Source organism: Rana temporaria, chromosome 8 (assembly GCF_905171775.1).
Source record: "Rana temporaria chromosome 8, aRanTem1.1, whole genome shotgun sequence".
Lineage (NCBI taxonomy): Eukaryota > Metazoa > Chordata > Amphibia > Anura > Ranidae > Rana > Rana temporaria.
The window spans coordinates 106,906,519-106,922,196 of NC_053496.1; the positions used below are offsets into that span (position 1 = coordinate 106,906,519).

At 41.5% G+C, this 15,678-nt stretch overlaps 1 protein-coding gene across 1 annotated transcript in view; it reads right to left on the minus strand.

Annotated features, from left to right (window-relative positions):
- LOC120910430 (cadherin-23-like) overlaps nt 1-15,678 on the minus strand; it is a 245,796-nt gene that overhangs the window by 204,551 nt on the left and 25,567 nt on the right. The window lies entirely within an intron of this gene.

The window sequence follows — 15,678 nt, forward strand, 5'->3', positions numbered from 1 at the left end:
TTGAATTATCCTCTTACCAATCAATCACTCCTGGATAATGGGGGAAAAAAAACACATCATACAAATTCTAATGCATCAAAAGAGCACCACTGGAGATGAGAATTACCAGTAGGGTTGTTACCTGTTGTACGTAAGAACTAGAGATGTGTACAATGGACAATTGTTTCAGATTTGTTTATTAAGTAAAGCCGATCGACTTGTGTACAGAAAATACGGCAACATACCATTGTCCACTGAAAATCCGACGATTTTTGGCGTATAACTGGTCGGATTTTCCACCAACGGCCTGTCGTGACACAATTCCTGTCGGAAAATCCGATCGTGTGTACGAGGCTTTAATATTTTTGTTTCACCATATTTGTTATGTTACAATGAACCGTTTTTGGGAATTCCTTTTGTACATTTGGTTTTGTTTCGTATATTCGTTAATCCAAATCGATTTGTAATTTTGGAAGTTATTTTGGAAGATTGCCTATATTCATTTTAAGGTGTAATTTTGTTATTTTGAGAGATTTCTTATGCTCTCTGTTTGGGTTGGATGACGGTGGAACCATCAGAATCTCCAACTGTTCACCGTTTCTCAGATATTCTACTATGCCAGTTTATTACACATGGGTAAAAGTGCTTTCCTTCCCACATCCCTTCCTTTTTATTCCCCCCCCCCTCCCTCCCCACCTTTGACCCTGTTTGGGTCCCTATATCTGATAAACGCCTGCATTGTAACTAAGGTTTATAACTTTGGATCTTCTGGCCCCATACCATGCATCTGTCTCTGATATTTTGTTACTTGGAAAACCTAACAAAAAAAAAAATATCTGAATCATAACGTAACGAATGTAACACAATAAGTTCGGATTCATTTGTCATGTTATGATTTGGAGCTTCTGATGGATCCATTTCCATCCAACCCAACCACAGTACGTAGGAATCCTCATATTTCACATTTATACCTTAGTGTATTTTTTGCAATATATTTACATTTTATATGTAGTGCATTTTTTATAATAAGAAAAAATGTTAATGCAACATAAAAACAAAATGGAACCTGAATCAGTTAGGGTGATTCAGTATTTGTTATTTTGGATCTGAATTAAACAAATTAATTTCATTTGATTTGGAGATTCGAATACCTCTGAAAAACGACAATTGCGCCTGAGTTTTGATTTATACTGAAACAAATGTCTAATAATGATTTACAGCTTGCAAAACACTGCGGCCACCTAGAGACAAAGGAGGTCGGCCACTTCAAAAGAGTATCAGGCTTAAAAAAAAAAAAAAATGGGGACTTCAGTCTATCCTAAAACTGCACAGTGGTGTAAGTGCTCTGAAAACTTACACTGTTTAGGCTGCAGCCCTACTGCCCACCCCCTACTGGTGAATGGCTATTCTCCTTTCTTTAAAAGCTTACTCTGTCTCTGTGGTGTATAGCTTGTGATTTTGAACTTTTGGGTCTAGTAAGTGAGCCAAAGTACACATGTCTGGTGTTTCCAAAAAACAAAAGTAAGAGAAAAAGTTGTTCTGTCATATATATCTTCCGAGTGGGAATGTAAACCTAACCCTCTAACCCAGTGTTTCTCAACTCCAATCCTCAAGGCGCCCCAACAGGTCATATTTTCAGGAAATCCCCTCAGATAAAACGGCCGTGGTAATAGTTAATGCCGTGAAACTGGTCAAATCACCTGTGCATAATAATGGAAATCCTGAAAACATGACCTGTTGGGGTGCCTTGAGGACTGGAGTTGAGAAACACTGCTCTAACCCATTTAGGGAGAAATAAGCTTTCGTTTCTACAAAATCCAGTAATAAAAAAAAAAAAAAACAAGAGACACATAACATGTATCAAATGAAATTAAGGAAGTAAAGCTGGATACACACTATACAATTTTCTGTAAAAATATTTCCTTCAAATTTACCAAAACCATATAATATGAGGTCAAACCTTAAAGCGTTTGTAACCCCCCCCCCCAAAAAAAAAAAAAAAAACTTAAAGCATGTTATATGACACAGTGCTTGTCCTGTGTCATTTGACCCCCTGTAACACCTAAAAAGTCTGGCTGATCCTGTAAATACCTAATTTAAGAGCTGAAATTGTGATCACATGACCAGCCAGCTCTCCTCCCCTCCTCCTCATCCTCCCCTCCAGATTGACATCAGCAGAGGAATCTCAGCCCCGCCCACTGCATCTTAGAGAAGAAGAAAGGAGAAAGCTGCCTGGTCATGTGATCGCAATCTCAGCTGTGAAATTAGGTATTTGCAGCATTTATTTTTATAAATCACACATAGAGGGGGATACTACAATAGGAGGCAGTGCTGGTGGTGTATACAGGTTAGAGTGTCTTAACAACCACTTTAAGAGTTTCAAGTTGTATGTAATCAGGCAGGCCCTTGCACTATATGGTTTTGGTAAATCTAAAGGAAATCAGACAACACAAGTTTTACAGTAGGTTTACCTAGCTTTGAAGGACAGTTAGTCATGAATCTTTTTAATTTAAAAAAAAAAAACTATTTTGCTAAAACCTCCTAAAGGATTTAACATGCTACTGTAATTTGAAAAGTAGTTTTAATTTTTTTTAAATCTGGAGATTTAATTAAAATGTGATCTGGTAATCCTGCCAACATGTCTTGTGCAGGGGCTTCCTGTTAGAGGATGACAATGCCCTGTCACTTTCTTCCAATTGTTTTCTTGCATGGTCACCCTGTCATAAACTTTCACAATGGAGACTATAAGTGTTCTTGCCATATTGCATTGCTCTGCAAAACCACCATTTCAACTTGCTCTCCATCTTTCTTTCTAATATTTTTAATTATAAATTGCATCTATGCCAAGATGATCCTTAAAATGTCATCACTCGTCTTAGGTTTCAGTCCCTATTAACTGCAAATCTAGCCAGTGTGTGTGTATTTTATTATGGTGTGACAAACTGCATCCTCCAGCCGACAAAAAGACATCAGAGATAATCTGTTAGAGCGAAAAATGTGTCACTGATTTTCTATGCAAATAAATTAAAGATGCTAAACTGCAGTGATTAAAGACTGAAAATAAAGCGAAAAAAGGGAGTGCTTGAGTCGTTTCTCCAGATAAAAATAGTAATATGGTCTGTTTCACAGTTTTATTTGATTATGACAGATTAGGACTTGTACCGACACGCTTCATGTAGATGTGCTAATCCTGTGAATCATTAATGTGAGGGTACAGCAATCCAAGATTAGAATTGAAGCTTATTTTTTCATTCAAGATTGCAGTTCGACGGCATAGAAACATACTAAAACGGCCCTGTCATTCCAGGTCTGTAATACACTGCAAAATACATACATACCCAGGGTGCTTGTTTACTGGCAAGAGAGCATAAACCTGCTTTTTGATAGCTCCAACGATATTCTTAATTTAAAATATTTTTAGTAAACAATTGCTAAAATTTAAAGTGTACATTACTCAAATATTTCTGATACGTGTCTGTTGTACCATGTACTTATATAAAAAAGTATTCTTTGCATTGCTTCCTCTGTGTGAAATACTTGTTGATCCTGTCGGTCTGTCTGCTTTCCTATTTCAAAGATTAGTGTGCTGCTGTTTCTCTGCCTCCTGCTGACACACCCACAGTGTGGAGTGTGTATAGACAGGGAAACACACACTTTGGTCAGGGAGATGTTCCTGGGGAGGAGGGATAGATTGAGGATTTTCCAGCAGACCCACCTGGAGACTAGGGGTGAGCCCGATGTCAAACGTAAGTTCGATTTGAACATTGGGGGCCAGATCCACAAAAACGGGCGTATATTTAGGCGGGCGTAGCGCATCTCTAATGCGCTATGCCACCGTAAATCAGAGTGACTCCTAGGGTATCCACAAAGAACTTGCTCCCATATGCAGGCAGGCGTAACGTAAATCTGCCGGCGTAAGCCCGCGTAATTCAAAGTAGGCTTGGAGTGGGCGTGTTGTATGTTAATCTAGTATGACCCCACGTAATTGACGCTTTTTACGAACGGCGCATGCACCGTCCGTGGACGTATCCCAGTGCGCATGCACGAAATCACGTCGCAAATAGTCAATGCTTTCGGCGTGAACGTAACTTACGCAAAGTCATATTCGCAAACAACGGAAAATTCGATGCTGTCCCGACGTCCATACTTAACATTGCGTACGCCTCAGAGCCAGGGGTAACGTTACGCCGAAAAAAGCCTTACGTAAACGACGTAAAAAAATTGTGCCGGGCGGACGTACGTTTGAGAATCGGCGTATCTAATCTAATTTGCATACTCTACGCGGAAATCAACGGAAGCGCCACCTGGCGGCCAGCCTAAATATGCACCTAAGATCCGATGGCGTACTAAGACGAACGTCAGTCGGAGCTAACGGTTAAGGCGGTTGTGCAAAATCACGTATATTAACGTGATTCTACGCAAGAGGGCCATCCTGTAGCAGTATAGAGCAGTCCTTAAATGGTTAGTTTGCAGTACTCTATGTATACATGTTTTTTATGCTACTTAGTTATATTTTACTCCTGTAAAACTTCTTACACAAAACTCAAAACTGTCATTTAAATATTATTTCAAAAGAAACTGTCATAAGTAGCCAATGAGGTCAGGTACCGATGGATGAGATGAGAACTACTGGTTTGGCAGCAAGAATATCTATAATAGATGTGTATACAAAAAATACAATATATGGAAAGACAGACAAGGGAAGAAGGGTACATAAAAAAAGTGGGAAGAATTTCGGTCCTCAGTAAAAATGATAAAAAATATGCCCAAGGAGGGGGCGGGAGGAGCAGGAGAAGCAGGAGAGAGAACTAAGTAAACTCCTGAAGAAGACTAGGGGAAAGAAAGAAAGGAATTAATAAATGTGTTATAATAATAATTAAGGTCCCTAATTGATATATAGGAGAAGAAGCATTTATTTAAGTAATGAGTTTTGTATAACTGTGAACTTTTGTATAAAAAATAAATAAAAAATTCCAGTATACTGTATATACACCATCATTTGTAGGCGCTATAACTTTCACGCAAACCAATTAATATATGCTAATTGTGATTTTTTTTTTTTTTTTACAGAACACATGTAGCAGAATACATTTCGGACAAAATTTATGGCAACATTTTATTCATTTTTTTAAGCGTGTATAATTCTGCCCTAGAAAGAGTGTTTCAAAAATGTCAAACAGAAAAAGATAAAAAGCTGCTAGCACAGTTATACAGACACAAAGGGAAACCTATATAAACCATCAACAAATAAAGTATCATATAAAAGTAAAACAATGTTCAATACCATGTGTGTAAAAAAACAAAAAGTATTTTCCAAAACATGTTAAAAAAAAAAAAAAAAACTTTGCAATACAGAGGAAAAATACAAAGATATCCTTTAGTCCAGGGGTGACCAACCATTGGCCCCCTGCTCTGGAATGGTGGGTTGGCAAGCCCAGATCGCAGGTTGCCAACCCACCTTACCACAGCATCAGTGTTGTGAATGAAGCTGGTGGTAGAGGAAGAAAGCGACCACGGAGTAGGGCCCCAAAAGCTGATGCTTCCTCTACAGCACCGGCTTTTGCCACAGGTGGAGTCTATGGCAAAGTTCAGCTAACCCGCAGGATAGACACAGGTGCACTAGGCTGCACCCCACGAAAAACAGAATTGAATATGTCTCCTTTCATCTGGGCGGATCGGAGTGCCTATAGAGTAGCCGTGACCTTTCATCCGCCCGCTTCGCTCATTGTGGCCCTCGACTGGTTACCAAGTTGCTTAAGTGGCCCTCGCTCTTCAAAAAGTTGGGCACCCCTGCTTTAGCCAATGGGGTTTATTTCCTAAAGCTGGAGAGTGCAAAATCAGGCTCACTTCTGCATAGAAACCAATCAGTTTCTAGGTTTTAATGCTAAAGTTGAATTAAACAAGCTGAGGTTAGAAGCTCATTGGTTTCTATGCAGAAGTGAGCCTGGTTTTGCACTCTCCAGCTTTAGTAAATAAACATCTATGTATATTGTTTGTATGTGCTTAGAATTACTGGAAAGTGATGTCTTCATCAATCAATATGTAATATTCAATCCCAATTTTGTTTAGCTGTTTAGTGGAGGTGGAGGAGGGAGTGAGTGAGTGGGCAGTCTTTTATCCAGAGTGTATACACCCATATGTGTGACTCTATAGTCACATGGGCTACACAGATAAGAAAAAGGAGGACAAGGATGGCTTAGAAGGGAACTAAAACTGGAGCATGCTCGGTAGATGTGGCAATGGCTGGTCTATGCAATCTCAGGCTGCAGCGGGTACACAGAACACAAACAAAATAATCCTATAATGATTGAGTGAGAATTAACAGCATGTACAGACAGTCTTTAAAGTTGTGGGTCTAATGACACTTTAAGTACTGTTGCATGAAGATGGCCACATGCCCTCCTATACCTGAAAGTCCTACTACGTTAGAGCAAAAGAGTGGGGAGGCAGAAATGGCGCACAGATGGGTCAGTATTGCTTTGTGGGGGGAGGGGGGGCAGAATGCCTTTCAGGAGAAACTGTAACTTTGCCCTTAAAGGGGTTGTAAAGGTAGAATTTTTTTTTAAAACAAACATGTCATACTTACCTCCACAGTGCAGCGCCTTTTGCACAGAGTGGCCCCGAACCTGGTCTTCTGGGGTCCCTCGGTGGCTGTCTCGGCTCCTCCCCGCATGAACTAACCACCTTAATGCGAGCGAGCTTGCATGGTGGTCAGTTCTTGCGGTTGTGCTCCTGTGATACAGCCGGCGGCTATGGCCGCTCACTGTATCACTCAGCCCCCGCCCCCCCCAGCATGCCACGTCATTGGATGTGATTGACAGCAGCGTGAGCCAATGGCTGTGCTGCTTTCAATCATCGAAAGAATGAGTAGAGAAGCCAGAATGTTCATGGGGTGGGACTTTCAAGGGGTCAGGTAAGTAAACGGGGGGGCCGCTAATCCTCAGATTGTTTTTCACCTTAATGCATAGAATGCATTAAGGGGAAAAAAATGTGTACCTTTAAAGAGTAAGTAAATCCTGATGGGTTTTACCTCCTCTTTAATCAGCTGTACAGCCTGTAAATGCATCGCATACTATGCCTTCTTCTAGGCTTACCTATAGGTAGAAGTCCAACAAGTGGGTTTACAACCACTTTAAAAACCCTTTAACCACTTCCATACAGGGCATTTTCACCCCCTTCCTGCCCAGACCAATTTTTAGTTTTCAGCGCTGTTGCACTTTGAATGACAAGTGCGCGGTCATGCAACACTGTACCCAAATGAAATCTTTATTTTTTTCCCCCCACAAATAGAGATTTCGTTTGGTGGTATTTGATCATCTCTGCGGTTTTTATTTTTTGCGCTATAAACAAAAGAAGAGCAACAATTTAGACCTCAGTTTAGACCGATATGTATTCTTCTACATATTTTTGGTAAAAAAAAAAAATTGCAATAAGCGTATATTGATTGGTTTGCACAAAAGTTATAGCGTCTACAAAATAGGGGATTGATTTATGGCATTTTTATTTATTCTTTTTTTTTTTTACTAGTAATGGCGGCGATCTGCGATTTTTATTGTAGCCGTGACATTGCGGCGGACATATCGGACACTTTTGACACATTTTTGGGACCATTCACATTTATACAGTGATTAGTGCTATAAAACTGCACTGATTACTGTGTACATGTGACTGGCAGGGAAGGGGTTAACACTAGGGGGCGCTGAAGGGGTTAATATGTTCCCTGGGAGTGATTTCTAACTGTAGGGGCAGGAGGACTCACAAGGGGAGGAGATCGATCTGTGTTCCTCTGTTCTGGGAACACACATCGGTCTCCTCACCTCTGACAGGAGGTGGATCTGTGTGTTTATCCGGCGGACATCGCAACCGCCAGGCACGCGCACCGGGTCGTGAGCTTTGCCGCGGGCGTTCACCCCCTAGCGGCCGCAATGCACAGGACGTCATATGACGTCCACTCTGATAGACACACAGGGCCAGATTCACAAAAGAGATATGACGGCGTATCTCCTGATACGCCGTCGTATCTCTGAGATACGATTGTCGTATCTATGCGCCTGATTCATAGAATCAGGTTACGCATAGATAGCCCTAATATCCGACAGGTGTAAGTGACTTACACCGTCGGATCTTAGGCTGCAATTCTAGGCCGGCCGCTAGGTGGCGATTCCATTGCGGTCGGCGTAGAATATGCAAATTACTAGTTACGCCGATTCACGAACGTCCACTTTGCCTGTCGCTCTAAATTTACGTCGTTTCCGTAGAGATACGTCGCGTAAAACTAAGCATGCCCTTTAGGTGGTCTAACCAATGTTAAGTATGGCCGTCGTTCCCGCGTCAAATTTTTAAATTTCACGTCGTTTGCATAAGTCGCCCGTGAATGGCGATGGGCGCCATTTACGTTAACGTCGAAACCAATGACGTCCTTGCGACGTCATTTAGCGCAATGCACGTCACAAAATTTTAGGGACGGAGCATGCGCAGTACGTTCGGCGCGGGAACGCGCCTAATTTAAATGGTCCCCGCCCCCGAGCTTGCGCCGGGCGGATTTACGCTATGCCACCGCAAGTTTACAGGTAAGTGCTTTGTGAATCAGGCACTTACGCTGTAAACTTGTGGCAGTGTAACGTAAATGGGATACGTTACGCCACCGCAGCGTAGCCCATTTCTACGTGAATCTGGCCCACAGTTCCTGCCGACATCATATTATTATGGCTCGGTAGGGAACTGGTTAATAAACACGTGCCAGTGTCTCTTTAAATTAAGTTGAAAAACATGGTTTAAGAATTTCTTTGGTCAGAAAGGCTGAACAAAAGTTATTTGACATCTACAAAAAGTAGTTTAAAAAAAATTACCAGTGACCTTTTCAAGTCAGGACTTTAAAATGAAATGATTTGCTCTTCAAACAGCACTTGGGGGAGGTATTAAGACTACAACTAAATCTCCCTTGTCTACTGCATTATCTCCACCTACCTATTTAATTTCAATTTTGCACTGTTAATTTGTCTCAGTTGAAGAAGCACAAAAGAAAGTCAACAATTTCCTTGCAAATGCAAGGGCTTATTTCTGCGACAAATGTATTTTCTCCCCGAGGTCGTGCTGTGATTTTATGGCCAGTTACGCTTTCTGTTGTCGCATGAGCCAGCTTCTGAAGGTCAAATGTTTCTATTCCCCAAGCTTTTGTCAGATCAAATTAATTGCGTTCACTGAATGGTTAGGAGAAGTCAAGCGATATTATCAGAAGCTGATTTAGAAATACGAGATTATTACTACCTGGATTATAAATGTATATACTGCAAAAAAGTGCAGCTAAAGACTAGTTTCAAGCTAGAAAAACAACGTTCTGACAATAGGCTAAGGATTTATAATGGACTGCATTGACAACGGTTTTGTGTCCTCCATCCACATACAGGCCCGGATTCACAGACATCGGCGCATATTTATGCCGCCGTAGCGTATCTCCTTTACACTACGCAGCGCAGAGAGGCAAGCACTGAATTCACAAAGCACTTGCTCCCAAATCTGCGCTGGGTTTCTCAGGCGTAAGTTGGCGTAAGTGGAAGTGGGCGCGAGCCATGCTAATGAGGCGTGACCCCATGCAAATGATGGGCAGAGCGCCCGACAGATACGTATTGCCAACTGCGCATGTGCCGTCCCGTGGGCGCGTTTCAGTGAGCATGCTCACAATCACGTCGGAACAACTGCTTAAGATACGCCGGATCACTGCCTACGGCGTGAACATAACCTACACCCAGCCCTATTCACGTACAACGTAAACTACGTAAAATACGCTGGCTTGTGTTCCCTGGTGCAGCCCTTTGCATGGATGCTGCTGAGTTACACCTTTTTTATGGGGCATAACTTTACGCCGTACATACAACTTGCCCGCACCAGTCGTAGCCTGCGCTGGGCGCAAGTACGATCGTGAATCGGAGTATCTCCCTCATTTGCATATTTGAATAGAAAATCAATGGGAGCGCCACATGCGTCCAGCGTAAATATGCGCCCACGATACGCCGGCGTAGGCAAGTTACGTCGGTCGGATGAAGCCAATTTTCAGGCGTATCTAGTTTTGTGGGCACGGCGCACAGATACGACGGCGTATATTTGCACTTACGCGGCGTATCTCGAGATACGTCGGCGCAAGTGCTTTGTGAATCCGGGCCATAGAATGTTCACTAACATTTAAACAAATAAAGAAAACATCTGAAACTGACATATTACTGACTCTAGTTTTGAAAATATATTGCAATTAGGATCTCAGGTGAAACGGTAAGCCCCCTGTTCGGTTCGCACCAGAACTTTCAAACATCTGGAAAGTTTTGAACCGAAAAATTAACCCTATTGAAGTCTATAGGACCTGAACGTGGAAAAATCAAAAGTGCATATTTTGAAGGCTTATATGCAAGTAATTGGGCATACAGTGGTTATATGGATCCGGGGACTGCCCTGGGGCCCATGTATCAATGAAAAAAAACATAATTTTTAAATGAGCAGTGATTTATTGATGCTTAAAGTGAAAGTATAAAAATGAAAAATTCCTTTCAATATAGTGCCTGGGAAGTTCCCTTAGTCCACCTGTAAAATGACACATTTGTACTATGTATAGAAGCTGCTGCAGTAATAAATGTATTTATAAAGCCCAACAAAAATTATTTTCCCTACAAGCTTTCTTTATTTTGTAAACAATGACTTGGGGAGCCAGTCTGTGTGACGAGGCCACAATGTAGTGCACGGGGAACAAGATTAGAGTTTTTTTGTTGATAAATTCTGGTGTCTCTACCACGGGCCTTGGATTTCTACTTCCGTAACGGGTGTGGAAAAATTGTTCTTTGGGTTTTGGTGGTGCCTTCAGACCATAACCCTATAGAGGTACTCTTGATGAAAGCAAGAATGGACCTTGCTGTCAACATTTTTAATGATATGCACCTGTCAAACAGGTGCGTAAAAATTGGTATTTGGGTGTTAATTGTGCCCATGAAACTTACACCAAAAACATTCTTCCAGATGAAATTAACACCCACACACTAGACAGCCTAGAAGTCCTGCAGAGTTTTGACATCCCAAAAATACTAAATCAGCATCAGGGACCTCATAGCTGCTGGTAATCCAGGACTGATTCATTTTGATAAAAGTCAGACGGTCCACGGAGTCTATGATCAGTAACAAAACCTCCAGCAGCACTAAATGCCCATTTAGAAAGCACTCTGGATGCAGGGCAGCCCAGCAGCTCAGTAGCATAATGAACAAGTTCTGGCCAGGGGTCTATTCTCATGACCCAGTAAGCCAGTGGATCGTAAGTAAGCTCTCCATCTCTGTTTTTGCCACTAGATACTCGTTCACCATGTAATGCAGATGCTGCCGATGGGATGTGGAAGCCGACAGCCCTGGGCGGCGAGGACTAAAATAATTCAGAAATGCATCACTTAGGCTGCTGCTTTCTCCACTGTTCCTCTCTCCACCACCTTCTCTCAGCAAGCTTAAATATATCAGTGACCATCAGTACCGCCTATCAGTGCCAATCCATGCCACCTATCAGGTGAAAAGTGGCCTGGGCAGAAAGGGGTAAAAGTGGTTAAGGACAGCATATTTTCTTGTTGTATTAACATTACTTGAGTTCAGTACTTTGTATAGTATTATCGGTAAGGCCAGGTGTTTATTATTTTTCCTCTTGAAATGTTGCAAGATCAATTTCAGTTTAATGAGATGCAGTTAACAGGATGTCGAATTGTGCCTGCTCATTTGTGCTGGTTTTTCTCACCACACTGACTATTAATCAATGCTACATAGACTTTTTCACTGGTTATAACCTGCTATGCCTGGAAAAAGATTCAAACATTTGTTTAGACTGTAGAGCTTTCACTACCTTTGTTTTCTACTTGATTTCACAAGGCCCACCAACATAGGTCTGTGTTGACTGGCTGTTAGTAATTATTTGATGCTGTTATAGTCATTTTTAGCAATAAAAACGGATAAGTATCCCAGTCTTTGAGATCTTTTTTGAGCAGAATTATGCAGTACACTTACCTCCCTGCCGCAGCATCGGTAGCTGTCCCCTGTTGGCTCTAAGCCTAAGAACTGAACTAACACATGACCACTGATCACTCAATTCTCAGCCAGCTCTGAACAGAGTGGTGACTGTCAGTCACCAGCTCTCTGCTCTGCCCATCCAGTGCTCACTGGAGCTCAAGGTTGGCTCATACACTCAGTGGTGCCCTGAGAGGCTGAGCCCACTGATGATCAGGTTTCTGGGTGGATCCTGACAATGTGAGCCTGGAAAGGCTCTGTGACGTTAACTGACAGCAGGCTTTAGCCCGCTGTTGGCTGATTCTTGGTCACAGAAGAGCAAAGGTAAACGTAAATGCAATACTGTGACCTGAAAGAGAAGTATGACCAATAGAGCTTTAATCATACTTCTCTTTTAACCTCTTCAGCCCCGGAAGATTTTACCCCCTTCCTGACCAGAGCACTTTTTACAATTTGGCACTGCGTCGATTTAATGGACAATTGCGCGGTCATGCAATGCTGTGCCCAATACGAAATTTGCGTATCCCCTCCCCCCCCCACAAATAGAGCTTTCTTTTGATGTTATTTGATCACCGTTTTATTTTTTGCACTATGAACAGAAAAAGAGCAAACATTTTGAATAAAGATTTTTTTTAATTTTTGCTGTAATAAATATCCCGTGTATAGACGGCCTCCCGGAAATTGGCATCCACCCTGCGGCCGTATAAAGTTGTACGGCCGTCAGGAAGTGGTTAACTTGTATAGGCAACTGTACGTGGCACCAGTGACTCTCTGGGTGTGCGTGTTGGAGAGCATCAGAGAGTTGGAAAAATGGAAAATGGAAATGGAAAAAGTCAGACGGAAGCTTTTCATTGGATATTCCATCCGTGTGTATGCCCCAATCTGACTTTTTCTGTCGGAAGTTCCAACAGAATTAGATAGAGAACAATCTCTGGATGCAATTTCCGATGGACTAAAAACCATGCATGCTTATAATCAAGTCGACGCATGCTCGGAAGCATTGAACTTAAATTTTCTCAACTCATCGTAGTGTTGTACGTCACCGCGTTTTTGCCGGACGGAATTTGGTGTGACCGTGTGTATGCAAGACAGCTTAAGCGGAATTCCGTCAGAAAAACCATCAGAGTTTATTCCGACGGGAAAACCAGTTGTGTGTACAGGGCATTACAGTATTTGTATGTTGCATTTCAGGCTCGGTTCACACTGCTGCAACATGGGATCTGACTTGTGAGACCCCAAGTCTCATGATATGTCAAATTCAAGGTTTCCCAATGAGAGCCATCTTAGCTGATACTACACAAGTCACTCCAACTTTAAAAATGTTTCTGCACTACTTTGGTCCGACTTGGGTGCAATTTCAGCCCTTGTACATGCTCCTAAATAGCATCCAAGTCGGATCAAGTTGGAAAAAAGTCACAGGCAAAATCGTACTATGTTGCCATTGCATCTGTGTGAACCAAGCCTAAAACCTTAAATTTCCTTACTTTTTCCTCAATGTGATGCATGTCTAAAGCTCGGTTCACACCTATACATTTTTTATTGCTTTTTACAGAAACGCACTACAGTCCATTTAAGGCTGGATTCACACCTATGCATTTTTAGTGCTTTTTGCATTTTGCAGATTTGCACTATGGTCCATTTAACATGGTTTCCTATGGAACACGTTCTGTAGTGCAAATCTGCAAGAATAAATAGGTATAGCAAGAATAGGTGTGAATCCAGCCTTAGGCTTAGTTCACAACTATGCGTTTTTTTGTGCTTTTTTTCAGAAATGCACTCAAGTCCATTTAACATGGTTTCCTATGGAACATGTTCACATCTGTCCTTTTTTCAGCAGATGCATTTTTTGGAAAGGGACAGGGACTTTTTTAAATGCAAAACAGTATGTTTTTGGTTCAGTAGACTCCAGTGGAGAAGCTGCAGGATAGTATGTAGTGCCTTTTTTGCTGCGGTTTTGCCACGATTTGCATTTTTTTATTTGCCCAACAACAAACTGGCTAAATAAACTTCTTTGTAGGGGTTTATCACTTATCCCTGAGTTTACTACAGCCAGTGAAATACAGAAATATCATATATTATTAAATATTTGCATATGGCAGTTGCTTCCTTATTAAACAGAAACCCCTTCAGTTATCCTATCAATTGAGAATAAAGTTATTTATTTCAGAATACGAGTACCATGTTGTCGATCTACAAGCAATTGTTAGAGCTAAAAGTATACTACAAAATAAAAAAGGTGGGACAGGTGTAAACTTGTCAAGAAGCAAATGATCAGCTTCCTGATCATCTGCAACTTACAGTGGAACTACACTTTATCTGAACACCACAAATGAAAAATGCTATTTAATGCATTTTAAATATTCAAAGCAACCTCCCCCATCCAATCATGTCTCCGTGCTTTATTTTGTTGAGAAATCACTTTGAAATCACTCCCTTAGTATTTCTGGCTGTGGCCATCTTGAGTAAGGGCAGATTATTTATGTAGCATTTACTTCCTAAAATCCCCCTGCCCATAGCTCAGGCATGCAGGTGTTTCATCAGATTAGGCGACCTGTCAGATTTTGTAAAGGAAGTAACATTCTGTCGCCACCATCTTGTGAGAAAGCATCAAGCGGACATCTTGTTGCACCCACTGGAGTTTTGCATTTCACACTTTTTTCTAACAGTAAACCGAGCTTATACAGTTGCAATAAAAAGTATGTGAACCCTTTTGGAATGATATGTATTTCTGCACAAATTGGTCATAAAATGTGATCTAATCTTCATCTAAGTCACAATAATAGACAATCACAGTCTGCTTAAACTAATAACACACAAATAACTAAATGTTACCATGTTTTCATTGAACACACCATGTAAACATTCACAGTGCAGGTGTAAAAAGTATGTGAACCCTTGGATTTAATAACTGGTTGAACCTCCCTTGGCAGCAATAACTTCAACCAAATGTTTTCTGTAGTTGCAGATCAGATGTGCACAATGGTCAGGAGTAATTCTTGACCATTCCTCTTTACAGAACTGTTTCAGTTCAGCAATATTCTTGAGATGTCTGGTGTGAATCGCTTTCTTAGGGTCATGCCACTGCATTTCAATCGTGTTGAGGTCAGGACTCTGACTGGGCCACTCCAGAAGGCGTATTTTCTTCTGTTTAAGCCATTTTGTTGTTGATTTACTTCTATGCTTTGGATCGTTGTCCTATTGCAACACCCATCTTCTGTTGAGCTTCAGCTGGTGGACAGATGGCCTTAAGTTCTCCTGCAAAAAGTCTTGATAAACTTGGGAATTCATTTTTCCTTTGATGATAGCAATCCGTCCAGGCCCTGATGCAGCAAAGCAGCCCCAAACCATGATGCCCCCACCACCATACTTCACAGTTGGGATGAGGTTTTGATGTTGGTGTGCTGTGCCTCTTTTTCTCCACACAGTGTTGTATGTTTCTTCCAAACAACTCAACTTTGGTTTCTTCTGTCCACAGAATATTTTGCCAGAACAGCTGTGGGACATCCAGGTGCTCTTGTGCAAACTGTAAACATGCAGCAATGTTTTTTTTGGACAGCAGTGTCTTCCTCTGTGGTATCCTCCCATGAAATCCATTCTTGTTTAGTGTTTTACGTATCGTAGATTCACTAACAGGGATGTTAGCATATGCCAAAGACTTTTGTAAGTCTTTAGCTGACA